The 15,914-nt window shown below is 43.6% G+C and overlaps 1 non-coding gene across 1 annotated transcript; it reads right to left on the bottom strand.

Moving 5' to 3' along the window:
- Nucleotides 1-14,035: 14,035 nt before the first annotated feature.
- Nucleotides 14,036-14,142, bottom strand: LOC133828268 (small nucleolar RNA R71). Its single transcript, XR_009890896.1, has one exon. It is a non-coding gene; the product is annotated as a small nucleolar RNA R71 (small nucleolar RNA).
- Nucleotides 14,143-15,914: the final 1,772 nt, after the last annotated feature.

Below are 15,914 nucleotides of genomic sequence, written 5' to 3'. Positions count from 1 at the left end.
CAGCGACCAATGCGGTCCCTACAGTTCGCCGAAGGGGAGTGTGTGCTACTGATCACCGCAACGCGCCGGCACCGCCAGCTGACAACATTGCGAAGATCGCCAGACTGCGACAGCAAGTCGAGGAACTTCTGTAGCAACAGCGCCAACAGGCTCAATCTCAACCTCAGCCTCCACCACAGCCGCAGCCGCAGCCACAGCAAACGGCCCCAGCACCCCAACAAGTTGGTTCGTATGGGGGATGGCCTATGACGAACTACGCTCCATATCCAGTACAGTACATGGATCCAGTGTATGAGAGGTTCCGCAAGCAGCACGCTCCGAACTTTGAAGGGACTACAGACCCCTTTGAGGCAGAATAGTGGCTAAGGAATGTGGAACCGATTATGGCCCACATGAACCTCAGTAATGCAGACCGCATATCCTGCGTCTCATCTTTGCTCAAGAAGGATGCCAGGATATGGTGGGACTTGGTCGAGCAATCCCATGATGCTGCCACCATGACGTGGACCCTATTTGTGGAGTTGTTCCACAAAAAGTACTACAATTCGGCTGTACTTGCTATGAGGGTTGAGGAGTTCACCAATCTGAAGTAGGGTACTTTAACAGTGGCAGAATATGCTCGTCAGTTCGACCGTTTAGCAAAGTTCGTGGCAGAGATGGTTCCAACCGATTATCTGAGGGTGAACAAGTTTGTCAGAGGACTTCGCCCGAAGATTGAGATGGGGGTTAAACTAGCAAACCCGGGAAACACCACATATGCCGACGTTCTTGAGACGGCAATCGAAGTAGAAAGGTTGCAAGCCAACGTAAGTAAAGAAGAAGCCAGCAAGCCGGAACCTAGATAGCAAAGTCAACCTCAGGCCAGTCGGAACAACAACAACCATAACAGTAACAATCAGTCTAGCAATAGCAGCAACAATCAGTCCAGCAACAACGGTAACGGTCAGAAGAGAAGGCATCCTGACAACAAGCAATCTGACAACAATAAGAGGGCACATACGAATAATGGAGGAAATAGGTCGGGCTACGTGGAATACCCGCCATGTGCCAAATGTCAGAAAAAGCATCCTGGAGAATGTCGTGCCAACACCAAGGAGTGTTTCAACTGTGGTCAAGAAGGGCATCTCAAAAGAGACTGTCCTCAGCAAAAGCCAGAAGGGAAGAAGGATGAAAAGATGGTTCCTGCTAGGGTTTTTGCTTTAACCCAAGGGGAGGCCGATGCTAGCAACAAGGTGGTCACAGGTCAGGTTTCTATCCTCAATAACTTATGTCATGTATTATTTGATTCGGGTGCCACTCATTCGTATATTTCGTTAGGAATGATAGAAAAACTAGACAAACCTAGTGAAAGATTTAGAACTAGGTTTGTAACCAAGTTGCCTTCGGGCAAAGTAGTTCTATCATCACGAATAGTACGAGGCGTACCGATCAAGATTGAGGATATAGAACTAGAAGGAGACCTGATAGAGCTAGTAATCAAGGACTTCGATGTAATATTAGGCATGGATTGGCTAGCACGGCATGGCGCAACGATCGACTGCAGACACAAGAAGGTAATGTTCGAGACTCCTGACGGCCAGAGACGATGCTTCATGGGACAAGCTTCAGGATTGCGCACCCCGTTAGTGTCATCTCTCAAAGCTTAGAGAATGATGGAGAAAGGATGCCAAGCATTCTTAGCCAGCATAACGAACGTGGAAAGTGAGACACCGCTTAAGGTTGGAGATGTTCGGGTTATACAAGAATTTCCAGAAGTTTTCCCCGATGACTTGCCAGGATTGCCGCCAAATCGAGAAATAGACTTCACAATAGAGTTAGTACCAGGCACCGAGCCTATCTCTAAGGCACCATACCGGATGGCACCTACGGAACTCAAGGAGTTAAAGACGCAGCTACAAGAACTCCTAAACTTGGGTTTTATTAGGCCAAGCCATTCACCATGGGGAGCTCCGGTACTATTCGTGAAGAAGACGGATGGGAGTATGCGGATGTGCATAGACTATCGTGAGCTGAACAAAGTAACGATCAAGAACAAGTACCCGCTACCTCGGATAGACGATTTGTTTGATCAACTCTGAGGTGCGACTGTATTTTCTAAGATCGATCTACGGTCCGGGTATCATCAGCTCAAGGTGAAGGGAGAAGATATCCCTAAGATAGCCTTTAGGACTCGTTATGGACATTACGAGTTCTTGGTTATGTCTTTTGGTCTTACTAACGCGCCAGCCGCGTTTATGGACTTAATGAATAGGGTCTTCAAAGACTACTTGGATAAATTCGTCGTTGTGTTCATCGACAACATTTTAATTTACTCCAAGGATGAAGTAGAGCACGAGGAACACTTGAGGATGATTTTGACGCGATTGAAGGAGCATCGACTCTACGCGAAGTTCAAGAAATGCGAATTCTGGCTTTCGCAAGTGGCGTTCCTCGGGCACATCATATCGAAAGACGGAGTGGTAGTGGATCCATCAAAGGTAGAGGCAGTGAAGGATTGGCCTAGACCAAAGAACGCGTCAGAGGTAAGAAGATTCTTAGGGCTAGCAGGTTATTATAGGAAGTTTGTAGAGGGCTTTTCTAAGATAGCCACTCCACTAACCAACCTGACCCGGAAGCAACAAAAGTTTAACTGGAATGATATGTGTGAGGAAAGCGTCCAGTTGCTTAAGGATAAGCTTTGCTCAACACCAGTACTTAGTGTCCCAACACCCAACGATAAGTTCGTTGTCTACTACGATGCATCAAAGCTAGGATTAGGATGTGTCCTGATGCAAAACGACAAGGTGATAGCCTATGCCTCATGTCAGTTAAAGGAGTATGAGCAACGCTATCCAACTCACGATATGGAGTTGGCAGCGGTGGTCTTTGCATTAAAAATCTGGCGCCATTATCTTTACGGAGAACGGTGCGAGATTTATACGGACCACAAAAGTTTAAAATACTTTACTCAGAAGGAGCTCAATATGAGGCAGCGCAGGTGGTTAGAGTTAGTCAAGGATTACGACTGTGAAATCCTATACCACCCAGGGAAGGCGAACGTAGTTGCCGATGCGCTTAGTAGAAAAAGCTATGGGAATTTAGCAGCCTTGTCCGGAATAGAAAAGCCGCTACAGCAGGAGCTTATCAGTGCCAGAATAGAAGTGGTTGTAGGCAAGCTGGCTAACTTTTCTATCCAATCGAATCTGCTAGAGGACATACGGATTGGTCAGAGACATGATGGCACGCTAGCAGCACATATGGATGCAGTCAAAGAAGGCAAGAATACCGATTTCTCAATATCTAGCCAAGGCTTATTGCGATATAAGGATCGGGTATGCGTGCCAAATGATCAAAGTATTAAGAAGACAATTCTGGAGGAAGCACACAGCACCCCATACTCAGTTCATCCAGGGTCTACCAAGATGACTCATGACATCAAGGTAATCTATTGGTGGCCGGGGATGAAGAAGGACATAGCGGAGTATGTATCTAAGTGTCTGGTATGCCAGCAAGTGAAAGCGGAGCATCAGCGCCCTGCAGGATTATTACAACCACTTAGCGTGCCAGAATGGAAGTGGGACCAGTTGGGTATAGACTAGCCCTACCGCCTACACTAGCCGATAGTCACAACGTCTTCCACATTTCAATGCTACGCAAATATGTGTCAGACCCATCTCACACCCTCAAGTACGATACGATAGCGCTTCAGAAAGACTTGAGTTACGAGGAACGACCGGTTAGCATCCTAGATAGAGGGATGAAGCAGTTACGGTCCAAGAGCTTTCCTATAGTCAAAGTCCTATGGAGCAATAGTTCTGAACGCGAGGCAGCGTGGGAATTGGAGGAGGACATGCAAGGCCGGTATCCGGAATTATTTGGTAAGAAAATTTCGAGGAAGAAATTCTTTTTAGTAGGGGAGAATTGTAGAGTCCAAGAATTTTACTTAGCTAATTGTTTAGTAGTATTATAGTATGTATAGTATTATCTTTGTAACTGTGGATTTTTGGTTCAGACCGGGAATTATTTGGACACTCATAGTAGTACTTGTACATTTTCTAAGTTTAACCTATAGTTTAAGAATATTAAGTATAACCTAAGGTTTGATTATATGACGGCTATTAAGAATTATATTTAATATACTATAAGGTTTAGATATCAACCAATAAGATTTTAAGCACATGTTATGAATGGGTAATTAAGGATTAAGTATTTTTGAGGATTAAATTAAATAAGGGTAAAGTTTGAATGCTTTAGGGTCAGTCAGCAGCTTTGAATACGTTGAGGGCTTAGTCAAGGCTGTTTACTCCATTCAAACTTAGCTAAAAATGTGTAATTTCGTGTTTAATTAATCAGCGTGTGCCGATATATCGCAGCTATAGGGGGCGATATATCGCAGCTATAGGGGGCGATATATCGCAGCACGTAGATACGGAAAACACGAGACGATGCACGGTCGCCTCGGGCATACTGGCCCAGGCGATATATCGCCTCCTCCAGCATGTTTTCAAAAAAATTTGAATTCTTTTCCTTTCAGCCATTCAAACTCCTTCATAAGTCCAGCATCTTTTGAACGAGTCTTCAGCCTCTGCTGAACGATTATTCAAATTATTTTCACCTAAAAAGCCATTATTTTTATTCAAGTAAAATCAAGACACTTTCATTCCCAAACTCTATAAATAGGACCTAGTACCCAGCCATTATTCACCTTTTGCTCTAAGTTCAGAAGCTGCTAGTGTTAAGTGAGTGTGAGAGTGTAAACACCTGGTTTGGGAAAATCATAAGCTTAAACATCATAAGCTTATCAAACACTTTGGGAAGTGAGGTTCTATAGTATTTCGGTTGTGGTGTAGATTGGTCTTTCAAGTCTTCGAGGTAAACCAAAAAACTAGCTCATTGTTTTATGTTATCTTTCCTTCTCTTAGTCTTCTACTCAGTCTCCTAACCTCATTCTTATTTTGGTTAGGAAATCTAAATTCTTGAGCACATAAGTTTTGGTAAGTGTGACTTTCAATGGTTTAGTCTTTCCATCCATTTCATTTCATCTCTTTTCTTCAAATCTACTCACCCTTTATATATGGTTTTAGGAGTGTTCCAAAAGTCCCAACTCAGTCCACATATCCCGGTAACTTTGGTAAGGAAAATAGGCTAGAATCAATATGTTATATGTTTATGTTATCTTATGTTTTATGTAATTAAATGTGTTATGATATGTATGTATATATGTTTGTAGGCTTGGGCATATGACCCATATGACTAACAAGACCCCAAATGGGTTATGGGCATATGACCTACTTAGCTAGTAGGACCCCATTAACCCCATGGGCATATGACTTGTTTAGTCTATGGGACCCCGAGTAATAATGGCCATTATAATAAGTGTATGTAATATGTGATATGATATATCTTTATGTTTATTACGAAATTTATGTTTATGACTTTGTGTTAGATTTTCCTTGCTGGGCATTAGGCTCATTCCTTTTTGTTTTATGTGCAGGAAAATAGCTTAAGAGGCGGTGAGATTCGTGGACGCTTAGAGAATGTGTATCGATGGTGAATGGAGTCAAGGAGCTGAGCGTTATTCGATTCGAGGATGTAGTTTCTTTTTTATGTCTTTTTACATGTATTTTCCGCACTATTTATGTAATGTCTTTTTATTTTAAATCATGTTTTGTTTTTAAAGACAATGGGATCCCATATCCTTTTTGGCATTTATGTAAGTAACTCTTATTTTTACAAGTTACCTAATAAAATTATGGTATTTTTGCAAATGTAAGTTTTAGTAAGAATTTGTATGTATAGTTTCGTTAATGGTCCAAAAGTCTAGATTAGTGGGTCATTACAGAACTCCTATATATGTCATCTGATCCTTTGATTCATGCATTAAGGTTTGTCAGAATGATAAGGCTAAGAACAATTATTTTGGGGACTCCATGATATATATGGCTGGGAACATAGTTTAATAGATATGGAATCTATACCTTCTAATAGATTGAATAATGGATCCCTATTGGGTTGACTTTTGGAACTGAAAATGTTATGAGCGCTCACGTCGCAAACTTGTTGTGACATAACCTTCTCTAGTAAAGTCAATGGTACACTAGGAACAAGATATAGTTAAAAGGGTAAAACAGTAATTTTATTCTCTTTTAATTATGAACCATTAATAGAGGATTAACATTGTATGTAATGATTATATCAATGGACACTTTATTTTTTAATAAAGTACTCTGTAAATATATGTCTATAATTATCAGGGGTTCAATCTCATATTTATAGTGGAGTGATCATGAGTGATAACTCCATTTTAGTATCGTTTTAGAATGTATTTTTGTGGTAATCTTGAGTCTTTATGTTTGTTTTGTGCAAGATTATGCTTTTGTTTGTCTTTGTTGTAGGTCGATGCCTTGAATCATGAGTTAAATGCTAAAAGAAGAGGAAATGGTGGAAAAATGGAGCTTTAGGTGGTTGTTCGACTCAAATTGGTGATAAGGATGAATTATATGAAGTTTTTGATGAAGGAAGGATGTTAAAAGGTCAAAATATGATGAAAAAAAATAGAATTAGATTCGCGACATGGGCTTAAGGGTCGCGACTCTAGCAAAGTCAGAGACTGAAGGGTTGCTGAAAGGAATTAGAGTCGCGACTTGGTCAATAGAGTCACAACCCTAGAAGAAGTCAGAGGCAAATCTAGGAGGTCCATGGAGAGGCAGTCCGCGACCTGGGTTTAGAGGGTCGCGATGCCTATAGATGTTAACTAGATGTTGTAGAGCTAAAAAAGAACACGGGTCGTGACCTAGGAAAGCCAAGTCGCGGCCCGCCTATGAAAAAAAATGAAATCGTGTTTCTTTTGTATAAATTCAAACTATAGCATTTAATTAGGATTAGGTATGATTTTATTGACGATTTTAGAGATTAAATTTGAATCTGAGACAAGTTTTTCTACACTTTCATATATTTTTTTTCTTCTTCAAGAATTTGAATTTTATGTTTCTGAATAATTATTTTGTTGTTTTAGTCATGTCTAATAAGAGCTAAACACCTCTATCTAGGGGTTAATGTAGTCGCTTGGATTTCTATTTAATTTTATTATGATGTTCTATTGATTCTTCTTCTTTATTCTAATCTATATAATGTTTGTCTAATGCTAGTAAATACTTGATCAATGTTTGCTTGATTTATTATTTTGATTAAAATTTCGAAAGATGAGATTTGAATATGATATTGTTATGTAGACATAGGTGACATATTGGACGAAAGTATGTGTTTGAATTATGTAGTAATTAGGTTTCTATGCTTAATGCCTGCTATTTGTTTAAGTTTTTCACAGAGATGTAGAAAACCTGCATATAGGTTGAGATCTTATATCTTGAAAAAGAATAGAAATCGATTTTGGTTAACTTGCTATTAGAATAGGAAGAAGAGATTTAAAACGGATTAGTAAAATTGATAGAATAAAAAGTTGATGAAGTTAATACCCTAGGTTTTTAATTATTGAATCAATCTTTATTATTGCAATGTTTATTTCAATTTTAAGTCTTAGTTTAAAATTCACTTTATTTTCGATAGGCAAATAGAAATTCAAAAGCAATTATTGTTAATTGGTTAATAGTCCTTGTGGGAACGATACTTTACTTAATATTTTATTACTTGAATCGATTGTGTATACTTGCACATTTTATTTTTTGCTATCAAGATTTTGGCACCGTTGTGGGGGACTTACTATCCAATATCATAATTAATTATTTTTTTGTTCTAATTTTGCTTTTATATTTTATACTCATTTTGATCAAGGTTGTATCATGTTTCAGGAATTATTGGTATATGCAAGGAAGTAGACAAAAAGATACCAGTAGATCTTGAAATTGAAAGAATGTGCAGAAAGAACCAAAAGATAAAGGAAAGGCTGGATTTTTCCATGGCTTAGAATCAAGGAAATGCTGCTAATGTTAATTATATCCCAAATATTGTAGAATTCCCAGTGGAAAGAGAACCAAGGACGCTTAGAGACTATGTACTTCCTACTGTCAGAGGAGTGCATTTATGCATTAGACACCCCACTATTGCCACAAATAATTTTGAGCTTAAGCCAGTAATATTACAAATGGTGCAGTAACCTTTTCAGTTTGGGGGGTTTTCCACAGAAGACTCAAATTTGCACATAGCCAATGTTTACCGAGTTTTTCGGAAACGAATACAAACAGAATAATAAAAAGATAAGGACTGTAGAAGTGCTGAAATATAACTAAACAAACAGTGTTTTTACGTGGTTCAGGCGTTAACAAGCCCTAGTCCACGAGTCGATGTTATTATACTTGGAAAGGACTACAGTAAGATGGCTGGTGTACAAGAACTTCACACACTCACAGTGTTTCTCTCGGGTTCTCTTGAAGAAGATAAAGCTAGAGAGATTTTTGTAGAGTTTTTGCTATGTGATCTGTTGGCCGTCCCTCTTCTTGTAAAATGAAGGGGTCTTTATAGCTAGGGTTTTTGGATTAGGGTTTTTCTCTACCTACATGAGTCTTAATTACACCAGGCATAAATAGGGGATACAATTACTGTAGTAGCATGGCTACAAGACTTTATGTGGGTATATTTAAGTGAAAGTATGGGGAACACACAAAGTCAGCCGTCTTTTCCAAGTTGTCAGCGGAACAGTAGGCGAAAAGGTACCCTTAGGCGTGCTGGGATGTGTGCGGCTTTGACCTGTCGGGCGTGTCAGGCGGGATCCTGTGTCAGGTGGATATCATTCCAAATATGCCTCCTCCATGACTCGACCGCTTGGTGTTGTTCCGTGCGAGGCACGGAACCGTTCCCGCGAAGAACACTCGAAGAGCTTCTCCTAGAAGGAGCTTCCCCGAAGGATACCCCTTCGGGAGTCCGAGAGGGTTGACGAGTTTCCGTGTCGTGTTTGCTTGGAAGAGTAATCCGGACACTAAACAGGAGAGGCGAAGCCTTTCTGTCCATCCGCGAGCTCTGGTCACCTACCGTGAAAGACATCGATAATTCTGCTTCCCCGAGGACATCAATCTAAACGCTATCCGGAAATCTGGATAACATTTACCCCCCAAGGTCACAGAGCTTTGAGAGATCCGGGAGCTTGTACAGTCCTCCGGGTATTTCGGTCTCTTAGATTAGGCGAGGGGCCACCTTCTGTGTTCCCGGAAGGGTTCCTTTTTCCCGCCTGAGTGTTAGTATGAAAAAGAAAGGGAATTTCTTCTGTTTGAACTCAAGTACTCAAGTGCGGCAAGGACCACGTGTCATGCTGGGAATGGTTCTGCGACCAAGACGTGTGCGTGAGGCAACTGGTTGAGTATGCGTGCGTCAGTCATCTGAGTAATGATTTGACGGTTTTTAATGGTACTCCGGGCCCGAGGTGGTGTAATGATGGGAAATAAATACTTTATTCCCATCCGAGGAGTCATAAATAGGATCGTCGCTTCATCTCCAGCCGTTGGATCTGATGCACACGGAATGGGAAGATCGGGACCGTCCATTTGAGGAATTCGAAACGACTTCTTCCCTGCTATAAAAACGAGGGAAAGGACCATTCTTCCTCTTTACTCTTTCAAATTCTCTATCTTTCGGATTTTCAGATTTCCAAACCTTCGAACTCTCAGGCTTCCCAGCTTCCGCTCCTCCGAACTTGCCACTTCTTTTGGTAAGGATCTGGAAACTTTTCTTTTGATTTGGCAGTGGGTTTATTCGCCGAAGTTCTTGGTTTGAATCGCCGTTCGTCTTTGCAGCTTTTACTTCTTGCGATCGTGCTGTGCAGTGATCCAGTTACTCCTTCAACCTCCAACTACCCGAATATCAGTAAGTATTTCTACTTTGCTCTTTCCTCCCAAACCTTAGGTTGTTGGTAGTTGTTAGAGTAGAGGTTTCTGCCATTATCGCTTATGTGCATGCGTGAATAGGGCTTTGGTAGGCATGTGATTGATGTGAGTCGATAAGTAGCCTTTTTTGCATGCTTTAACGATTTGCGTTTGGAAAGTCGTTCCTTGTTTTGCTGTTTTAGGGCATAAGCATGAACGCCTTTAGGGTGTCTTTCTCTGGAAAAACACTTCTTTTGGTGGGCTTAGGCTCGGAGTCTGAGTCTGGTTCCTTGCTGCCCTTCGGGTGGCATGGTGCCAATCCCTCGGTAAGCTCGATGGGAGCCTCTCCAAGCAGTTTTCGGGGAGGGTCTCCACGACGCCTTTGATACCACTAGGGTATGACAAGGGTGCTGACTGCTTAGAGTGTTTTCTTCTTTCTTTCTTTTGTCCAGTGACGAACATCTCAAAGGAACAACTCCTTGCTGTGGGGGAGGCTGATTCTGCCCAGGAGAAGGGTTCCCCTGTCGCTGGTGCAAAGGGGAAAGGAAAGGCGAAAGTGGTCGCGGCTAGCCCACCGACTTCCAATAGTTCAATCTGGGAGATGGAACAAAAGCCGAACCTTTTCAGGAATTATGGCATGCTGGAGCTGTATTCCTCCGAGGCAGGCCTGAAGAACATCCCAGGTTCGATGTGGCACCATCTGTCGGTGCTGGGCGAGTCGGCTAGCCAGAGTCACGAGGGCTTTGGTGCCTGGAGCTGGGCACACATAGTGTGTGGGGCGCACTTGCCCCTAAGGAGTTACTTTGCCAATTTCTGTGTGAAGGCGGGGATTGCCCCCTTCCAGTTGATTCCTCCCAGCTACAAGCTCCTAGTAGGGTGGTTCATCTTTTGCAAGTCCCGGAAACTGGAAGCTCCTACCCCGGAGGAGGTGCTGTACTTCTACGGGTTGAAGTCTCAGCCTATGAGGGGTCATTCAGACAAGGTGGGGTTTTACAGGCTGGAAAGGCACCCGGACGTGATGTGCCCCACCTGTCATACCGCGAGGGTTCCAGACCTCCGGGAGTACTGGTTCCTGACGACTGGCTTTCCGCTAAAGAGGGTGCCAGCCCTATCTTTGGACTTCAAAATCCCTGGTAAGTGCTCCTTCCTCTCCTTTTCAACTTTGTTTCTTTGCGTTTGATTTGCCTTTTGGTAGGATCTCTAATGCTCGTATTTGAATTTTGTAGAAGTCGTTCCGCGGACACCTCGCTGCGCGGAGATGATAAGGAGGTCCAAGTTCTACGAAGGGCTTTCTGAGGAAGAGTTGAAAGTGGAGGGACTTGTGACCTCCGAATCGTTGAGGGAGTATGGGCTACTCGCCTCTTTCCAAAACATCGAGCCAGTGAGTGGCAGGGGGCAAAGTCAGGTGTCAGCTGACATCCGGGAGCAGATTGCCCTGGAGCTGTCCAAGGTGATCACCCAAGCAGCCCGGGACGAAAATACTTTATCTCCTAGTTGGGCGGAGAGGTTCCCCGACCCCCAGCCGGAGGAAGAGGAGATCGAGGCTCGCCACGCCGCGGCTTACCCTAACGAAGGGGCTCCGGGGGCTAGTACCTCCGGGAGAGGTAAGACTAGTTTTCGATTGATCCACACCCCCAGCCTGTCTGAGGTTTCCCGGACCTCTCAGATGGGTTTGATCCCCGTTTCCTTAGGCTAGATCCGTGTAGGATACCCTTCGACAGATATTGCGATAGGGTAGATGAGCTCCTCGGGTGTCTGAGTGACGGTAGTCTGCCAGAAGGTGTCATCATGGTTGACCCTTCTTCCCTCAGCATGTCATTCCCGGACTTCAAGGAGTACAGGAGCTTCCTGGAGCAGGAAGCGGTGTTTTGTTTTGCTCGGGGAAGGCCATCCACACTTCTCGTGCATGGTCGTCCCTTTCAAACTTTTCTTTTTCTTGTTTCTTGTTCCCTGCTGGCGGGCTTGCTTGTGCTTTTATGTTGTTGATTGTCTTGTCTTCCGCTTATCTTCTTTCTCATTGCTTGTTGGTTCGTTAACCTTGCTTTGTATGTTTCTTGCAGAGTATCCAGAAGCCAAGATGTTGGGGAGGGTTACTTTGCTCATTAAGAAGGCTGCCACCAGCCAAGACCCGTCCACTGGGAAAGGACGGAAGACCAAGGCTGGTAGGGGAGGTAAAGCTGCCACCCCCAAGGAGACAAGTGGCGAGGCGCAAGCGTCTCTGGGGCTAGAGAAGTCTCCTGCTGACGGGCCTTCCGAGACTATGATGGTCTCGAGTAGCAGCAGCGACGGGGAAGGGCTTGTGTTCCCCGTGAAGACAACTGGGGCGAGCAAGCGTCCCGGAGAAGATGCTGAGGGCGCTAACAAGAAACGCCTTAGACACTCTTCTCCTGGTCGAAGGCAACAACAACAGCAACGACAGCAACCACAACCACAACTACAACAACAGCAGCAACAAGAACAACAGAGACAATCACCAACGCCACAGCTGCAGCAACAAGAACAACAGAGACAATCACCAACGCCACAGCTGCAGCAACCACAACATCCAAATCAGCAGCAGCAACAAGGGCAATTACTTCCGCTGCCGCAGCAGCAAAAGCAACAGACCGGGGCCTTAATACCCCGTCTGCCTCCTCCTCCAGCCCAAAAGGGGTCCACCCTTTCGGGGTCTCCTTCTTCTCAGCCAACAAACCTTCCTCTGCCTGGCCTGAAGTTCCACTTCCCGCAGAAACCAACCCGTTTCCCCGCTGCCCTCCTGGAGGGTGTAAGACGGGCCGATAATTTTTTGAAGAGACAGTTGGAGGCTGAGAAGGCCATTACCCAGGGAAGGGCAGACAACTTGTCTGCCGTGAAGAGAGCTGAGTTGGCCGAGGGGGTGTGGTCTCTTCACCCGGCTGGAGCGGTTTTGGATGGCCCAGCCTTGGAGAAGAGGCTGGTGCCTAGGCTTGGACGTGCATTGGCGCCGTTTGGAGCGGAGATGATGGAGGACATGGCCCTGAGCTTGTGCGAGCTCAATTCTGAGAAATGGGCCATCAGTAGCAGTAAGGATCCGCTGTTGCTGACACATGCCGTGAAGCAGCAATTGTCCGGGGTAAGCCGTCAGTTGTTGTGTTTTGGGATCATCTGTCTTTTGGTCCAGCTTAACTCATTCTGTTGTCTTTCCTTGCAGGCCTCTATGATCGCGGAACGTTCATTCCGGGAGGTTGGTGCAGTTCTGGTTCAGCTGGAGGAGAGCCAGCTGGCTCGCCAGGCCTTGGAGGCGGAGAAGCAGAAACTGACCCAACAGGCCTTGGAGGCTTGGGAGAAGATTGATCAGGCTCGGCGCACGGCTGAGGAAGAGGCGGACAAGAAATATCTTGCCAAATATCAAGAGTACCGGGCCAAGGCAGAGAATGAGTTTAGACAGCGGTCGGATGGGATGAAGGCCGAAAACTCCAAGCTCCGGGAAGAGCTGTCCCAAGCCAAGGTGGAGAAGGATACCTTGGAAGCCCGCTTGCAATCAAAAAATGATCTCCTCCTTAAGCAGCAAGAGGAATATTCCACTCTTCAGAGTAAGCTGCACGAGGAGGAGCAACTCCATAAGAGGAGCAGGGATCTCGTGTCTATGCTGCAGTTGGGGCTCGCCGAGAAGGATAAAGAGATCGGGGCCTTGCAATTCACTGCCAGGGGGCATGTGACCGAGAAGCAATCCGTGTTGAACCAAAATAGGGAGCAGCGCAAGGAGATTGATTCTCTTAAGGGGGAGCGGGATGCCTCCAAGGCCGAGATGGACAAAGTAAGGGCTCAATTAGCTGTCGCGGAGGCACAGCTGGCAACCTCCGAGGCGGAGCGCTTGAAGGAGAAGGAGGATGCTGAGGTGATACTGAACAGGACGATTAATATATCGCATGTGGTCCTCATGCATCAACTCTGGAAAGTGAACCCGGAGGTACTAGGCTATCTGGGAGAGGATGCCGAAGCCATGAGGGAGAAGCTACTCGTATGGGATCAAGGTCTGCTTCCCCGAGGACATCAATCTAAACGCTATCCGGAAATCTGGATAACAGCCAATTTTCTAGAGCTATGTGCAACATTTTAAAATGAATGGGGTGAGTGACGATGCGATCAGACTTAGATTATTTCCATTCTTTCTATGAGATCGGGTGAAGAGTTGGCTAATTTCACTTCAAGCTAATTCTATCACAACATGGGAGGAGTTAACCCAGAAGTTCTTAGCAAAGTTTTTCCCTCTAGCAAAAGCTGCAAAGTTGAGAGGGGAAATTAACAATTTCTACCAGACAGAAGGGGAATCGTTGTATGATGCATGGGAAAGATTTAAAGAATTGTTAAGGAAGTTCCCACATCATGGTATAGAAAAGTGGATGTTGGTCCATAATTTTTATAATGGGTTGAATGGTACTACTCGTACCATAATAGATGCTGCAACAGAAGGTACGTTCATGAGCAAGAGTGCTAATGAGGCGTGTGAATAGCTAGACGAGATGGCCATGAATAACTACCAGTTGCCAACTGAAAGGGGACAAACCAAGAAGGTGGCTGGTATGATTCAATTAGATGCCATTACAATGCCTACAACGCAAGTGGCAGCTTTAACAAAGTAGTTACGATAGAGCAACTTCTTAGCCCAAACCATGCAAGTTCAGAGTTTATGTGGGGCATGTGGGAGTGCTCATCCATTAAATCAGTGTCCTGCCATGGATATGAATACTATACCTATGGAAGAAGTCCAAGCTATAGGAAATTTTCAAAGACAAACCAATAACCCCTTTTTGATGTCAGATAACCAAGGGTGGAGGAATCATCCTAACTTCTCCGGGACAAATATTCAAGTTGCACAAAAAACTTTCCCTCAAAGTCAATAAAAATTTCCACCTCCACAGCCAATATCACATCATCCAACACATATGAAATAGCCTGAAGTACAGCCCGAATTACTGAACCATTTCATGACAAAAACAAGGGCATCTATGAGGAGTTTGGTGTAAAGCACCCTACTCTAGTACTTGTAAAACTTTTACATGCTCATAAACTTATAAAAGAAAGTCATTTATTATATGAAAAATCTCAGTGGGGCCTTGCTAAAACATGCAAGTTGGGCCCAATAGTTTAAAAAGAAAATAATAGTTTTCATGCAACGTTTTAAAAATAATTAATGTTCAAGTCCCAATGATAAGTTCTGAAAAGTTCAAAAATTAAACATAACATTATTCTTTAGAAAGTGGCATTAAACTAATCACTTTCTTGTCCATAGGATGCCCCCACGCCAAACACACCCCGACGTTGGAACTCCCCACATCACCATGCATGCCACAGAAAAATCCTATTTGCTACCTCGAAGGGAAAGTAAGTGAGTGAGCTAAAAGCCCAAAAGGGAAGTACAAATAACACACAAGTATACACACAAAAACATATTCATATTCATACATTGTTACACATCCTAAACATTGTTATCATAACCATCATCATCATAAACATAATCATTATAAGCATTATCATCATAAGCATCATCATCGTATACATAATCATCATGAACATTATCATCATAAGCATCATCATCATAACTTTGTGAACATGGCCCGCTAACTTGTCCATGTCACATCTTGAGGTAAATAGTATCTCCGGTCCTTGAATAATCTCGGCGTGTCCACCCTATGAGTTACGTCTTTACATCCTTAGTAACTTGGGTTACGTCTTCATATCCTTAGTAACTTGGGTTACGTCTTCATATCCTTAGCAACCCCTTTGTTGTGTCACATTCATCACGCTAACAACCATTACATATCATATAGCATCCAAACATGTACATCCCAACCATATCAATACAAAGGAAATTTCATGCTTTATCAACATCGTCACATCATCACAAAATATCATTTCATACTTCATATCGCAAAACGTATCATCGTACGTAGCATTCTATTCATACAAACTAATCTTACCATTCACAGCATAAATAAACAAAATTCTGTCTAACTTCCTTACCTCAGGTCCAAGCAAAGCAAAAGCTGACAAACTTTATAACGAGCCTATAACCATAATCAAATAGCATTTTTTAGCATCACATAATACATTCTTGTGCCCAACTCATATACCCCATGTGTGTCTGGGCCATGCACACATGGC

This window comes from Humulus lupulus, chromosome 3 (assembly GCF_963169125.1).
Source record: "Humulus lupulus chromosome 3, drHumLupu1.1, whole genome shotgun sequence".
NCBI lineage: Eukaryota > Viridiplantae > Streptophyta > Magnoliopsida > Rosales > Cannabaceae > Humulus > Humulus lupulus.
The sequence above is the reverse complement of the archived record's forward strand: the minus strand, read 5'-3'. Positions and strand labels throughout refer to the sequence as shown.